The sequence below is a fragment of the Dromiciops gliroides genome, chromosome 1, assembly GCF_019393635.1.
Source record: "Dromiciops gliroides isolate mDroGli1 chromosome 1, mDroGli1.pri, whole genome shotgun sequence".
Taxonomy (NCBI): Eukaryota; Metazoa; Chordata; class Mammalia; order Microbiotheria; family Microbiotheriidae; genus Dromiciops; species Dromiciops gliroides.
In genome coordinates, this window is record NC_057861.1 from 359,817,004 (window position 1) to 359,832,420 (window position 15,417).

The following is a 15,417-nucleotide window of genomic DNA, read 5'->3' on the forward strand; positions in this document are numbered from 1 at the left end:
AAAAAGAAGAAGAAGAAGAAGAAAAGGATTAAATGTTTAATGACTGGCCAAGAACACTTTGGAAAATCCCTTTGCTCTTGAGGAATCTTTACATAATTAAAAATATTGCACACTAATAATACTGTTCCTTTCATTTTTATTTCTTTTGATACTTTCCAAAACTATTTTCATATCTTTTATATAATTTGAACTTCCCACCCTGTAAGGTTAATTGAGGAGCATAATATTCCCCTTTATAGATGAAGGCAGGTAAGAATGAATCGAGGGAGGGGGCAGCTAAGGTGGCACAGTGGATAGAGCACTGGCCCTGGATTCAGGAGGACCTGAGTTCAAATCCGGCCTCAGACACTTAACACTTACTAGCTGTGTGACCCTGGGCAAGTCACTTAACCCCAATTGCCTCACACAAAACCAAAAAAAAAACCAAGAATAAATGAGGGAGGGTGAGCAATGTACTTATAGCCATACACCTAGGCCATGTTGGAGCTGGAGCTCGTATATGTGAGTACTCTGCTTCTTACTTGTGAGTTTTGGGGAAGACTTCAGATTCTTCCACTGACCAATTCCTCTTTCTTTTATGAAGAATGAATTTGCCCGAACTGTGATTGGAAAAAAAGTTGTTAAATAATAATTTACTTACTTTAAGACCTAATGAGGGAGAATGTATTTAATGTATCATAAGCATTAAGGATATAAGCCTGGGTAATATATATTTTTTTTTAAACTAAAACTTAAAATCTAGCTAAAATGGGTAGTCATATCATGAAACTGGGGCAGCTAGATGGCTCAGCATTGAGCCTAGAGTCAGGAAGACCTGAGTTCAAATCTGGCCTCAGACACTTACCAGCATTCTCACCCTGCAGAAGTCACTGAATACTGTTTGCTTTAATCCAGAAGGAAGGAGATGGCAAATCATTCCAGTATCTTTGCCAAGAAATTGCCATGGACACTATTGTCCATGGGGTCATGAAGAGTCTTACACAACTGAATGACTGAACAACCACATCACTAGATTTCCATTTAATGCTGATATGCTGGCCCTTTTTCACTTGAGGGAGTTGGTGATAGGACAGGACACAAGAGAGGCATTTTGAGATATCACCAAGGGAAGGATAGTATCAGTTCGCTCTTGAAGAAATGTGCGCTTCTCATGCTATGCTCAGAGTTGAAGCCTCTAGTGCAGTCAAAGAATTGCTGCTTGATTTTGACAAGTGTGCCAGCCCAAACAGCTGAACAAGAGATGGGTTATGTACAATACCTGGTGGAGTTTGCAAACATATTCTGTAGATAAATATTGGCAAACTTTCTATGGTTCTTGTGGGTTTGTGTTATACTTATCAATTTGCAATAGATGGTTGATTTGGGGGAGAGGATTTGTTTTCAATGTTTTCTTTGGGACACAACACAAAGATGGCATGTTGTATCTTTAAACCAACCAGAATGGAAACATTGGGTGTGTTGACCTTATTTACTCTTGGCAAACTAAGTCTTCTTGATGTTAGATTTTATCTTTTGTGTGGCTTTTTTCCTTTCTTTCCTTTTTCTTTCTTTCTTTTTTTTTTTAAGGAGAAAGGACTTTAAAAGCTCATAAAAGCCTTTTTGGACATCAGATAACTATGAAAAAAGCATTTTTTAATGATTGAAGTGTAAATGAATCAAAAACATATGGATCAAATTTCCTTTAAAATACACACGGGCTTAAAAATGAAATAAAATTGCTCAGGGCCAAACACATCTGGGGTTTTATTGAACCCAAAACATTTGAAAAGTAGTTTGTGACCTTCAACAGACCCAAACCACAGCTGGGCTTTCAATCCTCTTTTCACATCTCTTAGAGTCCAAATAGTCAATATTGGCCTCCTATGTGGTGTGAGTTAAAGGCCGTGGAAAAGTCCACCTGTCCAAAAATATCTCTTTCACTGACTTGCCATGCTGTTTAAAATTCTATTCCTGGAATCACTCCTTTGGATAAACCCATGTGTCTTTTACAAGTAGTAAAGTACAAATACAATATTTGGGAGGTAGTGACATTAAGTCATGAGTTAGGAGTTCTGACTAAAACAATAGCTCCAATTAGTTTGCTAAATTACTTTAGCTTTCACCTTTGACAACAATCAATCAGACAGTCAATAAGCATTTATTAAATTCCGGCAATGTGCCAAGCTTTGGAGCCCGGGTCTTCGGGAAAAGGATGTAAAAGAGACTTCTTGTTGAGGAGTGAGAAAGGGGAGTCAAGGAAGGAAAGGGCCAGAGTGTAAGGTGCTAAGAAGGGCAAAATCTTGTTGAATCTTAGTGTTTGGCAGGACCTTATACATGGCATAGTCCACCCGCCCACCACACCCCATACACCAAGATGAGCCCATTCAGCAACATATCTGAGAAGTCTTTGCTCTGCTTTTGTACAAAGGTCTCCAAATAAAAGAAACCCACCTTCCTCTTAAAGCTAGGAATTAGATGTTGAAGTACCTTTAACTGTTAGGTTTTCCTTACATTGGGCCTAAATCTTCCCTTATGCAAATTGGAACAGTAGGAAGAGCAATGGATTAGGAATCAGTCTGAAATCCGAGCCCTAAAGCTTTGTGACCCTGAGCAAGTTAATCAACCTCTCTGGGCTAACATTTACTCTTCTGTAAAGTGAAGGGATTGAATTATATGACCCCTGAGGTCCCTTTGATCTCAAAATCTATGATCCTACATTCATGTTAGTATTACCTGGGGGGAAGCAAAAGAATTAAATGTATTGATATATAATAAATTTATAATTTTGCACATTAAAAAGTTTAATATATAATATATCTGCTTCAATTATTTATTTTCATGTTATTTGGCATTGAGTTAACAAGATTTTGACACATAGTCCTTAATTCTTGGTCATGAAACCATAATACATTGAAAACTAAGTATATCATTGATAAGGAGTCCATTTTTCCAAGTCTAGACTTCACTATAGGACATATGTTTTTAGTGGAGTTTAAATCAACTTCCCAGACTGCTGCAGCATATTTATCTCCATCTTTTGGATAAATTCATTAAGCTTTTGTGATGTGTGGCATGATGCCTGGTAATGGTGCAGTATTCTATCTTCATTTTGAAATTTCTGTAATTCTAAAACTATTCATATATCAACATATTTATTAAAGTTCAATATTCTATCAATGGGGACAAAACTTCCAGGTCCACTGGAAGATTTTATATCTGGCTAGCTAACTATCTAGCTATCTTTCTATCTACCTACACAAATACACATATATACAAACATATGAATTATGCGTGCATATAGGTATGTGTATATATTATACACACATACCTATATGCATGAACACACACATAATATCTGTATGTATACACACAGGTACACATATGTATACGCATATATATGCACGCGTGTATATATACACATGTGTTCACTGAGATATAGCTATATGTGCATGTCTATATATAATAACTATGATATATAGAATTATATATTACTATAATACAATTATATATAATTATATATTATAATTTTAATATATACAGTTATACATGGTTATATAATTATATATAGTTATATATCATTAGATAGATATAACAATACAGTAATACATGTGTTGTTTATGTATATATACATGTATACATATACATATTCATGTACATGAACAGATACACTTAGAGGCAAGCACACAAACACATTTCTAGTAGATATTTGTTTTTTAGTTAAGTAATTTCTGACTCTTTGTCACCCCATTCTTGGCAAAGATACTGGAGTGGTTTGCTACTTCCTTCTCCAGCTCATTTTACACATGAGGAACTGAGGCAAATAGGGTTAAGTGACCCGCTCAGGGTCACACAGCTAGTAAGTGTCTGAGGATAAATTTGAACTCAGGAAGATATCTTCCTGACTCTAGGCCTGGCATTTTATTTACTGTGACATCTAGCAGCCTAGTGGATGTTTAAAAGTCTGCTACAGATGACTAGATCCTAACCTGGAATGAAAAAGTTATTTAATCATCAAAAATTAACTTTTTTGCCAATCTGAAGTATACCAGTATTTGTATTGTCTTGCCTATAGCAACATTATCCATGCTTGGTTTTTTAAATTTGTCTTTTTCTGCTAGGGGTTCTTCAAATTTTAGGTCAAATCCTACCTTCTGAAAGTCCTTTTCAGTCACTTTAGCTGCCTTTCTGAGATTACTGTCCATCTAGTTTGGATCTAACTTGTATACACCCAGATATTTACATATTAGCTCTTTCAATAGAATGTACATTTATTCCATGAGTGTGTTGGCTATTTTAAATTCTCTTTATATATCCAGCCTTTAGCACAATGTCTGGCACATAGTAAGCACCTAATAAATGCTTGTTGACTGACTCACTCACTGACTCTAAAACTGCCTAGAAGAGCACGGAACTACAAATAATTGTTCCTAGGTTTTGTTTTGTTTTTTTTTCATATGTTAAGTTTTTCGAGTGAGAAACAAACCCAAATTTGTAGCAGATACTTAGAAGTGACAGGCTTTATAGTCTAGGGTTCCCAATTTTTTTTCAGTCTCTATAACTCTTGGGTTTCCATAAACCCTACTTAGCATAAAAGAAAACATTCTAGCAATTTACCATGCATGTGTACATAATCAGAAAGTACATATTAGGGAATTACTATCTTCAATAGAATATTGAATAGGATATCCCCTTAACAAGCTTCTCCTACTTTATAAGTTACACATACCTGAGGTCATGAACCTCTGCTTTAGACTACTGATATGCACAGGATATACATGGAGGATTGTCCTGGATCTCTAAACAAAAGTACTAGTTGTTTTCAGTGTGAGCATTTACAACTTATACATCAGTAAATGCTACAAATTGATTTATTGTGTTATTGATTTTCCAAACTTAAGAAAATGATGGAAAACATGATAATTTTGGAAATTAAACTTAAAAGTATATTGTAGGGCAGCTAGGTGGCACAGTGGTAAAAGCACTGGCCCTGGACTCAGGAGTACCTGAGTTCAAATCCGGCCTCAGACACTTGACACTTACTAGCTGTGTGACCCTGGGCAAGTCACTTAACCCCCATTGCCCCGCAAAAAAAAAAAGTATATTATGTTTATGATTTTTCTCTGTAGTCCAGCTGTTAAACATTTATTACCACACCCCTGCATTTGAGGCACATTTCTATACCTCAGGCTGAGCACACAGAACCTGATGAGGATATTAGCTAATTGAGGCTTAAAAGTGATAAGCAATCTAGCTTTCTAATGAAGCATTAGGATTTGGCCACGTGCATTTATATCAGCCTTTAGACAAACATGTTGGATGGGATGGGCATCACAAGTAGAAATATACCCCAAAGTCCTGATTACTCATCTATAATATTACCATATATTAAAAAAAAAAAAACCTCAGCAGCGTATAGTTTACAAAAAGACCATCATAGATAGTCATTGCTGTGCCACCTGCTGCTCAGATAGAGTAACCTCCTTCCCAATAGTATGAATCTAAACTACAGAATATTACAGATTTTTGTCTCGCATATTAAATTCCCTCCTGGTATCTTCTTTTGGCCTAAAGATACAGCAGGTTTTTTTCTAATCTAAGCCAGAGGAATATAAATTTGGCAGATCTCACCAAACTGAGAAGGGTGCTACTCCAGTATTTAACCTAGGTCTGCCATCTAGAGGGACTGGACAAATATGTAGGATCATAGAATTACAGATCTAATACAGACTTCTTGGGTCTGGAATCTAATACTCATTTACTGATGGTAAACTGAAGCTCAGCAAAGGTAGCACAGTGGATAGAGCACCTGACCTGGAGTCAGGACGACTCATTTTCCTGAGTTCAAATCTGGCCTCAGTTACTAGCTGTGTGACCCTGGGCAAGTCACTTAACCCTGTTTGCCTCAGTTTCCTCATATGTAAAATGAGTTGGAGAAGGAAATGGCAAACCACCCCAATGACTTTGCCAAGAAAACCCCAAATGGGATCACAAAGAGTCAGACACAATTGAACAACAATAACAACAACAAAACTGGGGCCCAGGGAGTTTAAGTGGCTTACCCAAGATCACATAGAGAGTAAGTATCAGCTTAGTTTTGAGAAACTCATTATCAGAATAGTTATCATCTTGTTGATGATAAAGGTGTTTGTTAGATAGAAAACCTTTAAGCTTCTCTTTGTAAATAATTTAAATCGATCTTTTGAAGTAGTAAATAAATATTTTGTTATAAAAATGATCCAAGGAGACTCCTAAAATGTCATGGTAAAGGACCAAAAATGACTCAACAATTGTCTCTCAAAGGATTCATTTGAGCTTTAAGCCCTAAGTTCTGTGTACCCTGACTGGAACTCTTCTTATCAAAACTTTAATATCATGGTAATGGCACAAACTGAAACTTAATGTTTAAACCACTCTTTATGGAAGTTTTTAAAAGAGAATTGTGATCTAATAAGATACTGTTTAGAAGAAGGAAGCTGATTTGGGAGTCAAAAAGACGTGGGTGTGGGTCCTGCCTCAGAGGCATCTTGGCCAAGTGACCCTGGAAAAGTCACTTTGACTCTTAGTGTCCCAGTCTAGACTGGGAGACTATAGGTTGCATACAAGATACAAGAGTATCACAAGTACCCCATACCACTGGAATCAAAGGTCCAAAAAAAAAAAAAAAGGCTGCTTAGCAATTATATGTCCTCAACATATAATTTGTGTGCATTGATTTGTTTAAACACATCTATACATACATATTCATTGTTTTTTATCAATATGAAAAATCTGCACTATGCCTATTCCATCACTATACACAATTTTTAGACCTTGAATCTTTTCAAGAATCATGGGTTACATACAAACATAATAAAAGCTACTGTGGATGTTATCACTAGACTGGATCAAATTTCATGAGTCCATAAGTCACTTCGAAGCAAAACAAAACCATCAGCATGATTTATCTTTCTGTGTCCTTTCATTTACCAGTGGGGGTAAATGAATGTTAAATTCTGTTTTTCACTAAAACATAATGGTTACAAGGGAAAGCACTGCATTTCTACCTTCACTGTGTTCATGCTATAGAAAGTATCATTTGACATGAAATGACATTGCTTTGTTTCTAAACATTAAGAAAAGAGTGTGAGAATGTGAACTTTCAGAATATGAGTAGAGAGATCATTTTACAGGGCTTGATTGTTTTGTCCTATTTTCGTGCTATTTGTTTCTTAAAAATAGTAATCTTTCTCTTTCCACCGAAAGGACAGTATTAGGAAATTTCAATAGGTAAAAAAACATGTACCCTATTTCTACCTCTATTACTTCCTCCTACCAACCTCCCCTTCTCCTCTCCTTGAATCTATGAAATACCTTCTCTTAATATAAAGACTGACAGAAGGGATGTATTTATTTCATTGAGTGGTTTTTCTTATTTCCTTTATTCCTATGTGTAATACCTAGTATGGCTGATAAACATTTTGGTGATTGAATTCATTTTTTCCTTCCTATGAGAACGAAAAGCATCTGACTGGTTGGCTTGTTTTCTTTCTAGTAAATAAGTCTCAGCTGAGAAGATAAAAGAATAGCTCATCAAAACACAGGAAAAATAAAGTCACTGGAAAGTTGTTGGCTTGAGAAAATTATGGTTGCCAACATGCTTATGAAACCCTAGGAAAACCATGTGTACCAGTAGCCTCCTGCAGAGAAGCAGCATGGTCCTAGTGGATAAAGGATGGTCTTAGAATTAAGAAGAGCTGGGTTCAAGTCCTCTTTTCAAACCTATTTGCTTTTTATCCCTGGTCATATTATTTAACCTTTCAGTGCCATGGAGAACATTGTCTATATATCATAAACAAGTGGATGATTTGCATCAGGGGAGAAGGCACCTCACCCTTATAAAATCACCTACCTCTCCCTCCCAAAAAATCACAATACCATATATTTTTTAAATTGCTCTGTTGACCAAAATATATTGCTAATGTGGTAAGAACTGTGCATCTGAAAACAGTATATTGGTTTTGATCATTTATTCCTGCATAAGGAAACTTTTTGCTGATTGTGTCTGGTGATTGTAAACAGTATAAAATTTTAAGATTTGGCTAATGTGATAAAAATTAAATGGTGCAGATTAGCGTGGGATAATGGATAAAGCATTATAGATGTAGAGTTTAGGACACTATGGTTCAAATCCTGTCTCGTATTTAATATGTATGATACGCTAAGCAACCTCTCTGGACTTCAGATTTCTCATCTGTAAAAGGAAGGGTTACCTTCCAGCTCAAATTCAATGATCCTAAGATCCTGTAATCATTTGGTTTTTTTGCCAATGAAGGGCACATTTCCTAGGCCTTTGTCTGTGCCTATTAAAACCATGTTGATGCCGAAATGCTTGAAGATTCCACTTCAGCCGTAGCCACAGTGGATGAGTTCCTTAGATTTCACAAAGCCTACTCTTTTTTTTCTCTTTCTAGCATGCCGTGATTTTTAACCTCCTTTTTCTTGGTCTAGGAATGACTGATGTCATTTTAAACCAATGGGCCATTCCCACTCTGCATACATTATGGAAAACATTCCATGTTTGTATTTAAATATGGTTTGTCTGTGTGCCAGGGGGAATGCATCGCCTCTAATAAGCCCCATGTGCTATGGAAATGAGACTGGACGTTTGGAATTTGCCAGTCTCTTTAAGAGAATGTTATACAAACACATCGAGTTATGTATGCCTCTATCATTGCTCATTGTTGGGAAACAAACAAAAAAATCATTTATTGTTATTAATAGCCCAGATCATGTTCTGCTGATTCAGAAACCACGCATTTGTTTGTTACTTAATAATAAACAGTGAACCTTCATCTCTCACATAACATTTTGTATTGGTGAAAAAAGAATATAGGAGAAAGAATCAACAGACTTCAGTTTCAGTCTTGGTTCTGCCACTAACTAGCTAGGTATGTGACACTGATCAAGTGGTTTCCCCCTGAGCCTCAGTTCCTTCATCTATAAAAAGAGGGAGTTGGAGTAGATTGGAATCGACAAAATACAGCCCACAACATTCCTGCGTGCAGCCTGAACCAGATTAACAAATAATCAAGAAATATTTAATAAGATAAATAAAAACACAATAAAATAAGTATTTCATTTAAAAACTAAATCAAAATGTGAACCACAGGGATCTTTATTATGGATTTGTGGTTCCATCAATATATGCATTTGACACTACTAAATTACCTCTACATTATGTGCAAGATTTAAAAAATAAAAACTTTATAGTTATTGTCTAATGTTCTACTTCAATAGTGAGAATATTCACCCTCAGCCAATCAGAGAAAGAGCCATCTAAGCATCAAAACTCCTCATTCATTTATTCAATATACAAATGTATCCTTTTCATAATTTCTTTTTCATTGGATAGGCATTTGGGTGTCCTCTTACCAAATCAAGGAAGTACAGTGAAGGAGGAATGTTTTGTTTTGCCCTGTTCTCTCTTTCCAAAGTCCTGTTGGGATTAACACTTCTCCTGCTTCTTTTGGAATCTCCCCATGTAGTTCAATTTTAAAACAATATAATTCATTGGCTCTCATATAGAATTCATCATCCAATCCATTGACTTTTACACTGTGATATTTCTAGTAAACCTTATCTTCTCCATTTCTATAGTCAAAGAATTAGGTGCCTTACACCTAGAGTTCTATGAAGTCTTTTTTCTCTACTCTTTCTTCTTCCTTCTATCCACTATGGCTAGTTCATAAAAACAAGAATGAATTCCATCAAGCAAATATATGTATATATATATATAAAACAACTAGATAATTCCCAGGCTTAGACCCCTAAAGTGGCTCCACAATTTTATACTATTCACCAGATTGCTTTTTTGCCATCCAGTTATACTCATCTTTTGCTATGCTTCAGGCAAGCTAACCTAATTATTTTCCCCAAACCATGTTCTTCTCTAACAGTAGTTCCAGTTATATAGGATGATAGCTCTAAAGCTGAAACAGACCTTTTTCCAAATCCCACATTTTACAGATGAAAAATGCATTCCTTTTATCTTCCCACTGTCCTTATCTATCCCATTATCTCTTCATTAAAAAAAATCTTTTCTCAAATATCACCTTTTCCTTTAACCCCTGAAATATAATATGTAATAATGCAATGTGCATTGTTAAGGGTTAAAATTCTAGCTAAACTGTCTAAAATATCTAATGAGTGGTCGCCAATAAATTATAAGCTTTAGCAAGAGTTAGACTTTTAAGCATTTATTAAGGAAAAGAAGAATTTGGTAAAGAGAGAGAGAAAGGCCTAGATTCCTATCTATTAAAGGGAGAGCACATTTCTAGCTCCGCTCTCCACCAGAGTCCAAAGGAAAGAGCGTGAGACCGAGCGCCCGTCTCTTCCTTCCTCCTCCCACTAGTCCGCGTCACTTCCTGACTCCTGGTCTTGCCCTCAAAGACCTTCCCTTCATGGGCAGAACTCTTCTACAGTAAGTATCCAGCAGGTGGCGTTATTCCAATCGTTACAGCATGTATGGTACATATAATATATGGCAATATAGGTATATATTATATAAGTTATATCTACACACAGATAATAATGAAATATATGTGATAGCATTACATATGTATCTATGTATAATACATGTAACTATTATATTACAATGCAATTTTATACATGTAATATTTTATAATATACATGTATTATAATTACATAATAATATATCACTTTGGAATGAGATATTCAAATCTATATTTTAGGAATATCCATTTGACAGATAAGAGGAAGGTAGAAAGGAGAAGGGGGAAAAATAGAAGCAAGGAATTATATTAGGAAGTTATTGTATTAATGGATTTAAGCGGGGATAAAGTCCTGCACTAGGGTGGTGGCCATGTGTGAAAAGAGAAGATGTATACAAGACGTACTATGGAGATAGGATGTAAAATGTTTGACAACTGGTTTGGTGTGAGGAAGAAGAAAGAGAGGTAGTGATATCATGGGAAAAACACTGGATTTGGAATCCAAAGTCCTATGTTCAAATCATGCCTCTATCGCTGCCTTTCTAACCTTGAACAAGCCCCCTAAACTTGGGGGGACTCAGTTTCCTAATCTATAAAAGGAAATGATAAAACTAGTTGGTCCCTAAGGTCCCTTCCTTCTTTAGATCTATGATTCTATGAAGAGACAAGGATGACAAGTATGTAACAAACCTGGTCAACTGGAAGGATGGTGTTGCCTTAAACAGAAATGTGAAACTTTTGAAAGTCGTTTGCACTTGAACTCATAGAAGCACAACTGGTTAGAGGGAAGATCCCATATATCCCACCCCTCTGGGGTTTTTGTAAATTGCATTATTCCCTGCCCAACCACCCATTTTGTATACCATTGGTCTAGAATACTAAGATGTTAAAGAAGTTGCTAATGGCCACAAAGCTAGTATATGTTCAAGGTGGAATTTAAATTCAAGTCTTCCTTGTAGAGTTGACCTCAGCTCATAACATCACTCTTCCTCCAAAACAGCTCTTTTTTTTTCTGTTGTTAGTTTCTCTTGCCATTCTCAGATTATTCTAAGTTTTAACATTCTTGACTTCCTTATCAGAATGTTCCATATCTTTGTGTTCACTGTCATCACCTGCTCCTAGTTCCATCTACTGAACATGTATTTTTAAACACAAATTGGTTGACAAGTTCCCTGAACATCCACACTGTTCTTTTCCTTATCAGAACTATTTCTCAGGGGCAGCTAAGTGGTACAGTGGATAAAGCATCATCCCTGGATTCAGGAGGACCTGAGTTCAAATCTAGCCTCAGAAACTAGACACTTCCTAGCTGTGTGACCCCAGGCAAATCACTTAACCCTCATTGCCCCACAAAACAAAACAAAACAAACAAAACAAAAACAAAACAAAAAAAACCCAAAACTCAATGACTACAACAACAACAACAAACCTTGTTCCTCTTTTTCTTTGCAAATTTTCATTCTGAGATTTTTTTCTCCATCCCATCCTGGGTTGGAGTTTCCTACAGAATCATAGCACAATATCTTACCTATCCTTCCTCTGAAGACATTAAAATCTGTTGTCTCGAAACAGAATACATGGCATATTCTGCTTTCTTGTCATCTTTCATGGATTCTAAGTTGGAGTGGTCACTTCTCCCCACATGGTTTTCATGATTTGCATCCCAGCAGCTAGTTCCTTCTTGTTATTGAGAATTAAATCCAGATTCAGAATGGAATTTCCCTTCGTTGCTTCCTCTGCCTTTTGAAGGATGAAATTATCATTAAGGCTAGTCAAAAATATATAACCACTCTGTCTTAGGCAGAAAAAAGACTTTAGCAGATGTCTGCAAAATTATCATCCTCCATCACTATCATATTGTGCCCCTCTTCTAGGTTTGTGGTCAGTTTCCTGAACTCCTCATCTATAACTACTCCTTCCTATCCAGATGGTCTATAGCATGCTCCAATACCCCTAAATTTAACATCATTTTCTAAAGAGCAGAAATCCATGTAAGCCAGATATATCAGAGACCCATTTACTGGGGCTTAATCACAGAAGTACTTTTTAAAAAATGATACTTGTTTATTTATAAAGCAAATTCTCCTGTATGGTGGTCCCAAAACCTAGACCCTAAGGACAGCTGTCCTAGCAAGGTTTCACTCTATATTTTTGTATATGGGTTGCCATTATCCTGCCTTTATAAGGATATGAAGGGATTGTCTGCTACTTTAAAACAATGTTTATTATTAAAAGCATTTAAAATGCTTAAAGATCTTTAAGATTAAAAAACATTTTAAAGCATATTAAAAATGCAATTAAACAAATGTTAAATGTCAATTATGAGCAATCTGTTGTGCTATGGTCTAGGAATATAGAGCTAAAACAATATAGTCCCTCCTTTCTGTGGGATTACTTTTTATTGAGGAGGCTGTAATGTCTGTGGGAATAAACAAATACAGAGTATCTACAAAGAGAAACTGGTTTTAGAGGTCAATCACACTAATATATAGTCTCCCTAAGGAGATCCTTACTACTTGAGTTATCATAATATTAATTCTCATGCTAATTTCTAAAATAATATAAGGGTGGGTTTTAATATTTCTTTATTAATTACTAAATGATAATATTTATTGTATTAATTAATCAATTACTTATTAACCTCTACCCCTACTTTGTTGAATATCATTTAATTAACTGGATAAGTTTTTACATCCCCAGAGCTTCACATGCTGTCTGGAAAATATAACTGCTTCATAAATGCTTATTAATTTATTGATAAACCTCTTTTCTCAGAAGATATGCATCTCTAAGCATTATTATCATTTAACCCTAATCTAGGTTTAAATACATATGAAATACTATACAATTTATTAACAATATAACCAAAATATAAAAGTAGATATAATGATTTCCATTATTTTAGCTATGACATAAATCACCAATATTCACCAATTCACCTTTTCTGGACTGAAAGGCCCTTTCAAAAGCTTGCAAAGATGGTCAATTGTGAGAAAGACTATGATCATTGTTACTCTTGACTTCTCAATTCTGAAAGAGTCCTAGGTCTCAAAATCATTTCAAAGCCTTTAAAGAATCTCCTTACTAATTCTCAACGTACTTATTCTCTGTCCTTTCACACTTCTGTCCAGTCTTCACTGCTAACAATCTTATTGGAACAACAGTTAAATTGGCAAATCCTGAGTATCCTAGAGCCTATTGAAGACACAGTAATGATATCTATAGTATCCATGGGAGAGGCTCTGAAGCTGGTGTTCAAACATTGTTTTCAAGACAAATAATGTTAATTGTCAAAGGATGAGCAAAGTTGTCATGTGGAAAGTGTTACCTGAGAAAGTAGGGATTTTATGAAACGGGGTGCATTCTAGATATGAGGGTACCTCTTGTGCAAAGAAACAGAAGTGTTTTACAGTTGTATCTTATTGATTTTATAGTTATTAATTATTAACATATTATAAAAGCAATTATTTCTTCATGACAGAAATGGAAATGAGAGCATATTCAATAATTGAGGAATGGCAAAACTTCAGATTAAGGAACTATCAAAAAGAATTATGCTTCAATCTGTTTTCAGATACCATCAGTTCTTTCTCTGTAGATGGATTGCAATTTTCATAAGTCCCTCAGAGTTACATTGGATAATTGCCCAGATCATCTTATACTATTGCTATTATTTTGTTTATCTGATAGCATCCTGTTCATCATAACTTTTATATAGTACCTTAAACTTGACAAAGAATTATCTTCACAATAGCTCAACAAAGTAAGTAGCATATGTTTTGTCATTATAATCAATCATCATAACTGTTTCCCTCCAACCTATTCCCTTCCCATGATATTTACTCTTTTTTCTATCATCTTTTACCCTATTCCTCCTCAAAAGTGTTTTGATTCTAACTCCCCCCCCCTTTGTCCTCCCTTCTTTTACCCTTCCCTCCTTATCCCCTTCCCCTCCTACTTCCCTGCAGGATTAGATAGATTACTCCTCCCAATTGGGGGTGTATGTTATTCCCTCCTTGAGCCAACTCTAATGAGATTAAGGAATTTGAGCTAATTCTGATGTGCATAAGGCTCCTTTACTTCCCCATACCTCTCCCATCTCTCCCCCAACTCCATTGACCTTTCCTGTTTCTTTCACGTGAGATTTCGCCCTATTCTGACATTCCCCTATGCCACAGTGTATTCTTCTTCCCCCTCAATTTTACCCCAAAGATGTCATCATGTGACAGCTAGGTGACACAGTGGACAAAGCACCCGCTCTGGACCCAGTAAGTCCAAATTTGGCCTCGGGCACAAGACACTCATTAACCCCCAACACCCCCACCCCAAAAAAAGGGGAAACAAAAAATGCTTTACAGGTATCATCTCTTCAAAATAATTTCCCACCTGTGCCCTCTGTCTAAATTTATTCCTATCATCTGTCCTAATACTCAGAGTGCTCTTATGATTTAGAAATATCATCTTCCCATGTAGGAATGTAAACAGTTTAACCTTTTAAAATCCCTCTTAATTTCATTTTCCCATTTACCTTTTTTATGAAACTCTAGGGTCTTGTATTTGAAAGTCAGATTTTCTATTCAGCTCAGGTCTTTCCATCAAGAATATCTGAAAATCCTCTCTGTCATTGACTTTCCATTTTTCCCCTGAAGGATTATATTCAGTTTTGCTGGGTAGTTGATTCTTGGTTGTAATCCTTTTACCCTCTGGAGTATTATATCCCAAACCCTCTGATCCTATAATGTAGAAGCTGTTAAATCTTCTGTTATCTTGACTGTGGCTCCACAATACTTGAATAGTTTATTTTGGCAGCTTACAATATTTTCTCCTTGACCTGGGAGCTCTGGAATTTGGCTATAATATTCCTGTAAGTTTTCATTTGGGTATTTCTTTCAGGAGGTGATCAGGGGATTCTTTCAATTTCTATTTTACCTTCACATTCTAGAATATC